Genomic DNA, 11,027 nt, shown 5'->3' on the forward strand with positions numbered 1-11,027 from the left:
CTCTCGGCCATGTTGCCTCCTGTCCAGCCTGGGGAACGCAATGGAGCCTGCACCACGTTCGCCTCCCCAGGCTCCAGACTTTGACAACTTACCGATCTTCCGCCAAAGTGCACGTTGAGGATCTGAGATAATCGCGGGAGCTCCTCACCTTCCCGGCCTTCAACCGCTCTGGCCGCGAACCCAGCCCTTTGCCCTGCGCAGTCGGACGTCCCAACATGGCCGCCCCCACGGCCGCCAGGAGCGGCGGACATGTTGCCTCTCCAGAAACACCGGAAGTCGTCGTTCGTGCTCCTCCGGAAGCCTCGGGTGCCTGGGCCGCCACGCGCTGAGCAGTTCACGGAACGTCAACGTTTCCGTTTTTCCCTTGGGCCTGACAGAAACCAGGTCGGTGTGCGGTTTTGCCTCTGGAAGGTTTTTGTTTCGTCACAGTGGGGGTTTTGCTTCTCACAGGGGGACGTGCGGACATGCTGTGGTAGGGACCCGTGAAGTCATTGCCGGGGGCGGAAGGGGAGCCTACAAGTGCAGAGGTGGAGGTGTTCAAGGAGGAGCAGGTGGGACCGTGATTTGAGGTACTGGGGGGCGGACCAGGCAGATCTGTGTGTGGTTGGGGTGCAGTGGGGGGGTTTATAGTTCAAAACCCCTGGGGGGGTGTCTGTGTGTGTGTTTAAAGCCTTTTGTCCAGGGATTACCTGCAGACGGAGGGACGAAACCGCCACCCCATTCCCCGTCTGTTAGGCGTCATCTATGGCTGCTTTCCCGCAGCAAAGGAAGAACTGAGTATTGGGGCAGAGACCTTAAAGTTGAAAATGGGTAACGCTCACCTCTTAGCACATACCAGCGGCGAACCCTGTTGCTTACTGGCTGTTCTTTGCCAACAGAGTCTCCATTTTCTTCAGCATCCCTCCCTCTGGCAAGGTGACCCACAGCTCAGTTTATTAGTAAGTGCTGGTTGGTCTTAGTCAATCATGGTGGGTCCAGTTCCCATTGCTGATGACGGAATTTCTGTGAATGAGCTTAGTATATTATTATATCGTGCAGTTCTAGGCAGCTATATGTGAAAATCTGCTGAGTGGTTTCTTTCTTTTTTTTTTTTTTTAATATTTTATTTATTTATTTGACAGAGAGAGAGACACACACAGCGAGAGAGGGAACACAAGCAGGGGGAGTGGGAGAGGGAGAAGCAGGCCTCCGGCTGAGCAGGGAGCCCAATGCTGGGCTCGATCCCACGACCCTGGGATCATGACCTGAGCCGAAGGCAGACACTTAACAGCTGAGCCACCCAGGCGCCCCTACATCATGCACTTTTTTTTTTTTTTTTTAAGATTTTTACTTATTTATTTGTCAGAGAGAGAGAGAGAGCACAAGCAGGGGGAGCAGCAGACGGAGAGGGAGAAGCAGGCTCCTCACTGAGCAAGGAGCCCGATGTGGGACTCGATCCCAGGACCCTGGGATCATGACCTGAGCCGAAGGCAGATGCTTAACGACTGAGCCACCCAGGCGTCCCATACATCATGCACTTTTTATGTCAAGTCTTTTGCTCAGTATTTGTCAGAATCATTCATGTTTTTGCACATAGATTTTCTTTTCCCTTTGTAAAGAGGGTCAGACATTATGTATTATATACATATTCACACAGTAAATATTTTGGGATTTGCGATCTATGGGTGTCCCACATATGCTTGTTTTTGTTTTACAATCCTTAAAAATATAAGGAGCATTCTTAGTTTGCAATCTGGGCAAAAAATGTGGTTTCTCCATAGCAGTCCATTGTTTGAATATATGCAGATTTCCTTACTATTTATTAAACTGGCATCATTTGCATTTTGAATAATGCTGTTACTAAAATTCTTATCCATGTCTTCTGGTAAAAATATACCTTTATTTTTGGAGGAATAAATATCATATACTTCACAGTGAAATTTCTTCCTGGTTGGTGAAAACACGGAGATGCAGGGAGAGTGGAGCTACTGGAGAGGGCCTGGAAAATCCTTCCCATTTCCCTCATTTCTTCCATCTGACTATTCCTGAGTTATATCCTCTTATAATAAGTAAAATGGTAATGTGTTAAAAATAAAACACATTGGAATTGATACCAGAATCGTACCTTCTTTGGATGAGTTTCTCATTACCTTTCCCTCTTCCGAAAGCACTGCAAATTATGTACTTTAAGAAAAGTATTGGGGGGTGGGCGCCTGAATGGCTCAGTCAGTTAAGCGTCTGCCTTCAGCTCACGTTGTGATCCCAAGGTCCTGGGATGGAGTCCCACAATGGGCTCCCTGCTCAGCGGGGAGTCTGCTTCTCCCTCTGCCCCTCCTCCCACTCATTCTCTCAACCTCTCTCTCAAATAAATAAAATCTTTAAAAAAAGAAAAAAGAAAAAAAAATTATTGGGGGATGCCAGGCTGTCTCATTTGGTGGAGCATGTGACTGTTGATCTCAGGGTTGTAAGTTCTCCAAGTCCCATGTTGGGTGTAGAGATTACTTAAAAATAAAATCTCTAAAAATAAAAAAGAAAAGAAAAAAATTATTGGTTTTCATCATGATACTAAATAGAGCATTGATCTTTCATTTGTCAAATTCTTACGTTAATTAGTACTTTTACATTCTTCTCCAATGATGCAGGGATCTTAGAACACCTCAACTTCATTAACCACCTTCCAATTTATTTACAGTATTTTGAACTTTTGTTTCTTAAGCATTTAAAATCTCCTAAGATAGGGGTGCCTGGGTGGCTCAGTGATTGAGCGTCTGCCTTCGGCTCGGGTCATGGTCTCAGGGTCCTGGGATCGAGCCCCACATCGAGCCCCACATTGGGCTCCTTGCTTGGCGGGAAGCCTGCTTCTCCCTCTCCCACTCCCCCTGCTTGTGTTCCCTCTCTTGCTGTGTCTCTCTCTGTCAAATAAATAAAATCTTTAAAAAATAAAATAAAATAAAATAAAACCTCCTAAGACATTTTAAGACAATAATACGTGACTTGTAAGACAATGCTCTGGGGGCACTTGGGCGGCTCAGTCATTTAAGCATCTGCCTTCGCCCCGGGTAATGATCCCAGGGTCCTGGGATCAAGCCTCAGGTCTTCGGGCTCCCTGCTCAGTGGAGAGTCTGCTTCTCCCTTTCCCTTTGCCCCTCCCCCCACTTGTGCTCTCTCTCAATAAATAAAATATTAAAAAAAAGAAAAGATCTCAGAGTCCTGGGATCCAGCCATTTGTCTGGCTCCACGCTCAGCAGAGTCTCCCTGTCCTCACTATCTCTTGCTCTGTCTCTCAAATAAATAAGTAAATCTTAAAAAAAAAAAAGGGGTAATGCCAGTGATTTGCCCAGTATATTGGTTTTTAAACTGAAGAGCTTGTACTCACAGGCTGTTCAGAAGCTTTGAAGAGTTACCTGAGCACTCATGGCTTAAAGGAAAACACTGCCCCATCCTCTCCTCTGTGTGCTCTGTTTTGTAAAAGTGGTCTGTGTGAGATTCCCCTTCTCCTGAGGCATGGTGCTGGGGTAGATCTCATTTTCCTCTTCTCGTGTCACACTCACCCCACTTACACATCACAGAATGAAGGAAAACCTCCACTGCATTCAGAACCTCAGGCTTTATCGGTCAGACGAATAAGTCTTCTGGGGCACCAAATAAAGGGACACTTGGCAGTACTGTGTGCACGTGTTAAAGTGAGTGCTCAGGAGCAGTGACAGCGTCTGGACCCAGAGGCAGTGCACCATTCAGACTACATTGTCTCCTCAACCCACAGGTCCTGATGCCCCAGGAGCAAAAGGATTATGTGAAGGAGGAAAAAGTTACAAGATGTGGTGTCAGTTTTTATGGGGGCACGCCTGACCGAGACTGAGATTTCTGAAGAGAAACTAAAAGTAGATCCAGAAGACACAAGGCAGAGCTTCCCCACCGCCAGCTGTTTTCAGGGAGCAGAACAAATGACCCAGGCCCAGGTGACTTTCGGTTTGTTTTATTCTTTCCTTTGTTCCCTAACAGAGTTGTAGAGGCCTGTAAGAAATCAGTTGCATTAGTCTGAAAAGTATACATACATGTATCTTTTGTCTGCATATATACATGGATGGTGTTTCTAGGTTAACAAGAAGATTGAACTTTTACGTGCTATAGAAATTTCTCATTGGATGAATGGATGGATGACTGTGCACAATTACAGAATATTTAATCAGGCATTTACTCTTCCACAATGTGTCAAAATAAAAACCCTGCTAGAAATCTAGATACAGCCTATAGAGTGGAAATAAGCAGAAAAATTTTAACATTTCTTCTATGTCATCAAAAGGATATCACTTCATTAGAAAACACTGTTATTACAGGAATCCCTGACATTTGATGATGTGGCCGTGGACTTCACTTGGGAGGAGTGGCAGCTCCTGGCCCTCGCTCAGAAGGACCTGTACCGGGATGTGATGTTGGAGAACTATAGGAACCTGGTGTCAGTGGGTGAGGACAACTCCCTAGCGTCACTTGGAGGGTCCTTATCAGTGGCCTTTCCTTTCTCAGCTTTTTTTATTTTTTATTTTTTTTAAAGATTTTATTTATTTGAGACAGAATGAGAGAGAGAGAGAGAGCACATGAGAGGGGGGAGGGTCAGAGGGAGAAGCAGGTTCCCTGCCGAGCAGGGAGCCCGATGCGGGACTTGATCCAGGGACTCCAGGATCATGACCTGAGCCGAAAGCAGTCGCTTAACCAACTGAGCCACCAGGCACCCCCCTTTCTCAGCTTCTTAAAGCTCTGTAGTGTCCGTGTTGCTCTGAAGTGAGATTTTCAGTTCCTTCCCTGGCTCCAGACACGGATATATTCTCCCTTCTCCTGAGTGAAAACCTTAACTTTGTAGGTGTAAAAATTGTTTTGTCCTAACATCGTGTGGTCTTCCCAGACCCCAAGCCCAATTAGTGTGCCTAAGTCTTCTATCATTTACCATGAACAGGTTTTCACACCAGCAAACCAGATGTGCTCTCCAAATTTGATCAAGGAGAACCAACATGGACAGTGGAAGATGGTATCCCCTGTCAAACCCTTTCAGGTGAGTTAGAGAAGCAGGAGGGAACCAGGCTGTGGAAATCATATTCTAGTTGGTAGAGGAGTCACAGCTGTGAGAGGGTTGGAGGATAGGTAGGCAGTGCCTCCCTGCATCTCTCTCCTGATTTGCAACCTCTTTTTTCTTTGTAGGAGTTTAGAGTAAAATGTATCCCATTTGTCTCTTCTGGGATTTGATCCCTGTTTATTTTATTTACATCTTGAATTTTGTTTGCATGGTTTCCTTTTTCTTATAATTTTCAGATCTTTCTCTTCTTACTCTTCCACCTTCCTTGCTGTAAAAGGCTTCTGTCCAAAGAGAAAACTGAATTCCTCATTGTCTTCTAACTACTGCACCTTTCTGTCCCATTGGTATTGATATTCCTTCCTAACCTTCACCCTATCCTGGATGATGTACCCCAAAGTAAACTGGTTTTCACTGGGCTCTTGTCCTCACTCTGAGGTTCTCCAAAGGTTCAGTTTTCCGTTTTCTCATCTGGTCTTCTAACCCTTCAAACTTTTCTTTATTCTAATAAGCTAAGGTGCTTCTGTTCTCTGCAGGACACTATCAAATTGACATCTGCCCAATGTGATCTACCAGACTTTAGTTCTGTACAGTTCACTCATCCTTATGGCAATTCTCCTGAGTTCCCAGTAAGTGCAAGGAATTTGCATCACCTTCCCTCCCAGAAAACCCTTTTAAGTTTAGGTTCTTTATACTCCTGTGCATCTTACATTCTGGCCATCCAGGCATTTCCTCAAATGCTCCCTACCTGTAGAGCTCTCTTCTTTAAAAGAATCTGCTGTTTATGATGGATTTTAACCAGAAAAGTACTTCAGCATCCTGCATTCCCAGTTACAGCTTAAACAAGATTATAACACTCATGTGTACTTTGACTTAATTCCTTTGTGTATTTACTAATTCTGGCCTTCCTTCCAGTTTATTGTAGCTGTTACCATCGTATTGACTTCCTGAAAGCTTTCTTTTTTCCATCATATTCTGAGGACATTAAGTCCTAGTTAGCCACATCACTTGTTATAGACATGAAATTATTCTCTCAGTGTCTCTGTGATAATAGTGTCTCTTGCTCACACAGAGATTTCCATTTTCTTCTCTAAGCTCCCCAGTGTGTTCCAGACATGTGATTGCTTACTTGATTCATTTTTAAAAATGTTATTTCTTAATAACCTAGGGTAACAGCAGTGAGAAAAAGCATAAAAACAGAGCAAGAGTTTTCGTTCTAAGATCAGGAAACTGAAAACTGATCAACTAAGAAGATACATTATGTGTCTAGAGGGTGACAAGTGCTGTGATGAAATATTTGGAATATAAGGGTGGTAGTAATAGAAGAGCAGGTGCTGGGACTGGGGCTTCTCTTAGGAAAGGGAACGTCTCTGTGAGGTGTAGATTATAGGTTACGTGTGCTTGGAGCTTTGTGCTGTGTCATACTGTTGCTCCCCAAGGCTGACCATGACAATGAATCCTCCAGGGAGGCCTGTTTTCCTCTACTGTGTCACCTGATTTCCTGCATCTCCCTCCATCTCCATTGCTCCTTCCTACCGGTTTTCACAATGTGCAGCTGTTTTACTTGTGTCCTTTTTTGCCCTTTATGGTTTTACCAAAGTGTAGCAGTGTAGGCTCCCTGAACATGAGGACTCTGTGTATGTCTCTAACATGAGCACCATGCCCTATGCACAGTAGTCCTCAGTAAGGATTTGTGACGTGAATGAGTCTACCTCTCCCCAGTTTGGATGAGGTGGCCCTCCAACCAGTGGTCTGCTGCTCATGGGAAATTGTGTGTATTTCACAGTCTGCATGTTCTGCAGTATTTGGAAAATAGCCAAAAGTGTGTTTATTCATTGTCACTGTTTTTTTCCAATATATAAGGTACATTAAACATGGAGTTTTATTTACACTCATATAGTAGAGTCATCACTAAGTCACCTCAAATGAAGCTATTTAAAAAATACTTTTCTTCTAGTCAATGTGATGGAAGAATTCATTATTCCCTTTTTTTTTTTTTTTTTAAGATTTATTTATTTATTTGAGAGAGAGAGCATGAGAGGGGGAGAGTCAGAGGGAGAAGCAGACCCCCCACCAAGCAGGGAGCCCGATGCGGGACTCGATCCCGGGACTCCAGGATCATGACCCGAGCCGAAGGCAGTCGCTCAACCAACTGAGCCACCCAGGCCCCCGGAAGAATTCATTATTCTTTTCTAAGAGTCTGGAAACTTCCAGATCACTTACAAAATGAATTCATGGAGAACAGCCTAGAACAATGGCACAAACATAATGCATTTGAAAATTCTATTCTTCTGAGCAAAACTCATTTTGTGTCAAGGCAAAAGCATGGTATGTTGACTTAGATGGAAAAATTATGAAACCAGATATAACTTTCCTTAACCACAGCAGAGCCACTGCAGAGCTTACTGTAAGTGAGAAATCCTTTCTGCATTATTAATAATGAACAATTTCAGAGTGAAATTAAATCCCTTGAATGCCAAAAACGCACCAGCATGAAGTGCCAAATCATTAAATATCAGAAAACTAAAAAAATAAAGAAACCTCATGTATGCAGTGAATGTGGGAAAGCCTTCATCAAGAAGTCCTGGCTCACTGATCACCAGATCATTCATACAGGAGAGAGACCCCACAGATGCAGTCTATGTGGGAAAGCATTCTCCAGAAAGTTCATGCTCACTGAACACCAGAGAATGCATACAGGAGAAAAACCTTATGAATGCACTGAATATGGCAAAGCCTTTCTCAAGCAATCACGGCTCAATATACATCAGAAAACACATCCAGGAGAGAGACCTTTTCTGTGCAGTAAATGTGGAAAAGGCTTCATCCAGAAGGGAAATCTCATGGGACATCTGCGGATTCATACAGGAGAGGAAACTTATATATGCAATGAGTGTGGGAAAGGCTTCTGCCAAAAGACATGCTTGTCTTTTCACATCAAAGATTTCACACAGGAAAGACTCCTTTTGTGTGCAGTGAATGTGGAAAATCCTGTTCCCAGAAGACAGGTCTCATTAAACATCAAAGAATTCACACGGGAGAGAAAACCTTGTAGATGTAGTGAATGTGGGAAAGCCTTTATCAGGAAGTCACAGCTCATTATACATCAGAGAACTCATACAGAAGAGAAACCATATAGATGCATTGAATATGGGAAATCTTTTCGAGGGAAGTCAGTCCTCAATAAACATTAGAAAATTCATTTAGTCAAGGTAGAGAATCCTCCCTCAGAGTCACAGGTCATCACAGACTAGTGTTGTCCTGCAAGAGAAAAACCTTTTTAATATGGTGACTACACAAGTGCCTTCTGTGGCTTGCCAGACATCGTTAAACATCAGTGGGCTCCTAGCAAATAGAATGTAGTCATAGTGGGACAGCCTGCAGCCAGAAGTGCACCCTCACGAGACAACAGAGGATTTGCACAGGACAGAAACCTTATGAATGCAGTGAATGTGGTCATGCCTTCACTGGTCAATTATGTCTTATTTTAGATCACAGAAAACCAGGAGGAAAAAAACCTCAGAAACATTTTATGTGGGTAGTGCCTGGGTGGCTCAGATGGTTAAGCATCTGCCTTCAGCTTGGGTCATGATCCTGGAGTCCCGGGATTGAGCCCTTCATTGGGTTCCCTGCTCAGCGGGGAGTCTGCTTCTCCCTCTGCTCCTTCCCCTGGCTCATGTTCTCTCTCAAATAAATAAAAAAATCTTAAAAAAAACAAAAACCATTCTATGTAGAGAAGGGTTGAGCAAAAAATTCTAGGTCATAGTATGGCTGAAAAGTATATACTGAGAGGAACTATATAAATGCCAAGGCTGGGAAAGCCTGATCTCCTCATCCTATTAAAAATATGCGTTGATACACAGGCATAATCTGATGTTAACCCAAATACGTACGTATCAATTTCTCTTTTGTGTCTGTTAAAGGAATAAAGGAAGTCTGAGTTCAACTAAGTAGAGGAATTAAGTAGGTGAGTTTTAAAAACATACAAGAAAATTTGTATCCGGAATGCTGCTATGAAAGAAAAATCAGGAGGGGCGCCTGGGTGGCTCAGTCGTTAAGCGTCTGCCTTCGGCTCAGGTCATGATCCCAGGGTCCTGGGATCGAGCCCCACATCGGGCTCCCTGCTCAGTGGGAAGCCTGCTTCTCCCTCTTCCACTCCCTCTTCCACTCCCTATTCCACTCCTCCAGTTACCTCTCTCGCTGTGTCTCTCTGTGTCAAATAAATGAATAAATAAATAATCTTTAAAAAAAAAATCAGGAAAGGGCTAACATTGGGTGGGTGGGATATGGAGGATGTGTATGTCAATTCAGTTTCTGCAGGCCAAGGTGAAGGATTAATTAGGAACTGGGATGTCTGCTATAAACTCTTAGGGGCACTTATGAAATTGCAGCTTTAGATTGAGTCAGTCCATTCATTTACCAAGTATTTGTCAAATACTTCCTTTGTACCAGGTCCTCTTTGAAGAAGAGTGAGGATACAGTGGTGACCAAAACAGAATAAGCCCATGGTCTCCTGGACACAGCACTGAGGTAACTGGATTATCTTCAACATTTTTTAAGTGGGGGCTCCACCCAACATGGGGTAGAACTCATGAACCTAAGATCAAGAGTGGCATGCTCTACCGACTGAGCCAGCCAGGTGCCCCATGGATTATCTTTAAGTGATACCTTTACACACCAGCTATTCTAGTGAGAGGATGTAAATATCTATATTAAGTGAGATGGATATGGAGTCATTGGTTCAAGGAAATAGGACAATATATTGTTGAAGGAGTATATTATTTGGGGTGATGGGGGAAAGACTTATTCATGCTTGTTGAGCACTGTAACACAAATTTATTTTTATTTTTTTTTAAAGATTTTATTTATTTGAGAGAGAATGAGAGAGAGAGAACACATGAGAGGGGGGAGGGTCAGAGGGAGAAGCAGACTCCCTGCTGAGCAGGGAGCCTGATGTGGGACTCAATCCTGGGACTCCAGGATCATGACCTGAGCTGAAGGCAGTCGCTTAACCAACTGAGCTACCCAGGCGCCCCACAAATTTATTTTTAAAATGCCTATTTCTGGGGCGTCTGGGTGGCTCAGATGGTTAAGCATCTGCCTTCGGCTCGGGTCATGATCCCAGGGTCCTGGGATCAAGCCCCACATCCGGCTCCTGGCTCAGTGGGGAGCCTGCTTCTCCCTCTGCCTCTCCTCTTGCTCGTGCTCGCTCGCTCTCTGTATCTCTGTGTCTCGAATGAATAAATAAAATCTTTAAAAAAAAAAAAAAGCCTATTTCTTATCTCCTTAAGGAGATTATAAATTCCCTAAGTTTAGTGGCTTTACTTAAATTTTAATGTATTTTTTAATTAACTTTTTATGTTTAAAAAAATTCAAAACCAGAAAGATGAAAAATCATTGCCTCAGTCACACTAACCACATTTTAAGTGCTCAACAGTCACACGTGACTAGTGGCTGTAGAATTGGACAGCAGAGACAATGAGCAAAAAAGGCGTGACACTGAATGAATCTCTGTCATCATTTCCATTACACCAGAAGGTTATACTGGAGAGTGCTGGTTTTCATGATTTTATGTTTCCCAGCACATAGGAAAAAAAAGGGAACCTAATTATATTTAGATTCTAAAGTGAATGAATATATTAATGGGCTAATCAAATCTGTTTTGTCACTGAAGGGAAATATGGTTCTAAAGAAAGAACTATCACCCCAAAGTGTTTTCATTGTGATCTAAGAGACTTAATAACAGATTATAAAGGATGAAAGCAGAAAAAGAGGTAATAAAAAGTATTCTTAGTCTTTGTGAATAAAGAATTCTCCATCCCTTCATCTTCTGGTCACTCCATCCATCATCTTCAATTGTCATCTCTTCAGTGAGGCTTTCCCTCACTAGGCCAGGTTCTCCAATTTCTGGCCCTCCGCAGAACCATGTTCCTCTGCATATAAGCACTTTATAGACTTGCAGTTTTATATTTTCTGGTGGTGA

The 11,027-nt window shown here is 43.4% G+C and overlaps 1 pseudogene; it reads left to right on the forward strand.

The window, feature by feature from the left end:
* The first annotated feature begins 98 nt into the window (after positions 1-98).
* LOC123841811 (zinc finger protein 350-like) lies at positions 99-8,586 on the forward strand (annotated as a pseudogene).
* The last annotated feature ends 2,441 nt before the right edge of the window (positions 8,587-11,027 follow it).

This window comes from Mirounga angustirostris, unplaced genomic scaffold (genome assembly GCF_029215605.1).
Source record: "Mirounga angustirostris isolate CCGP_5_RB_7025 unplaced genomic scaffold, mMirAng1.0.hap1 SCAF_16, whole genome shotgun sequence".
Lineage (NCBI taxonomy): Eukaryota > Metazoa > Chordata > Mammalia > Carnivora > Phocidae > Mirounga > Mirounga angustirostris.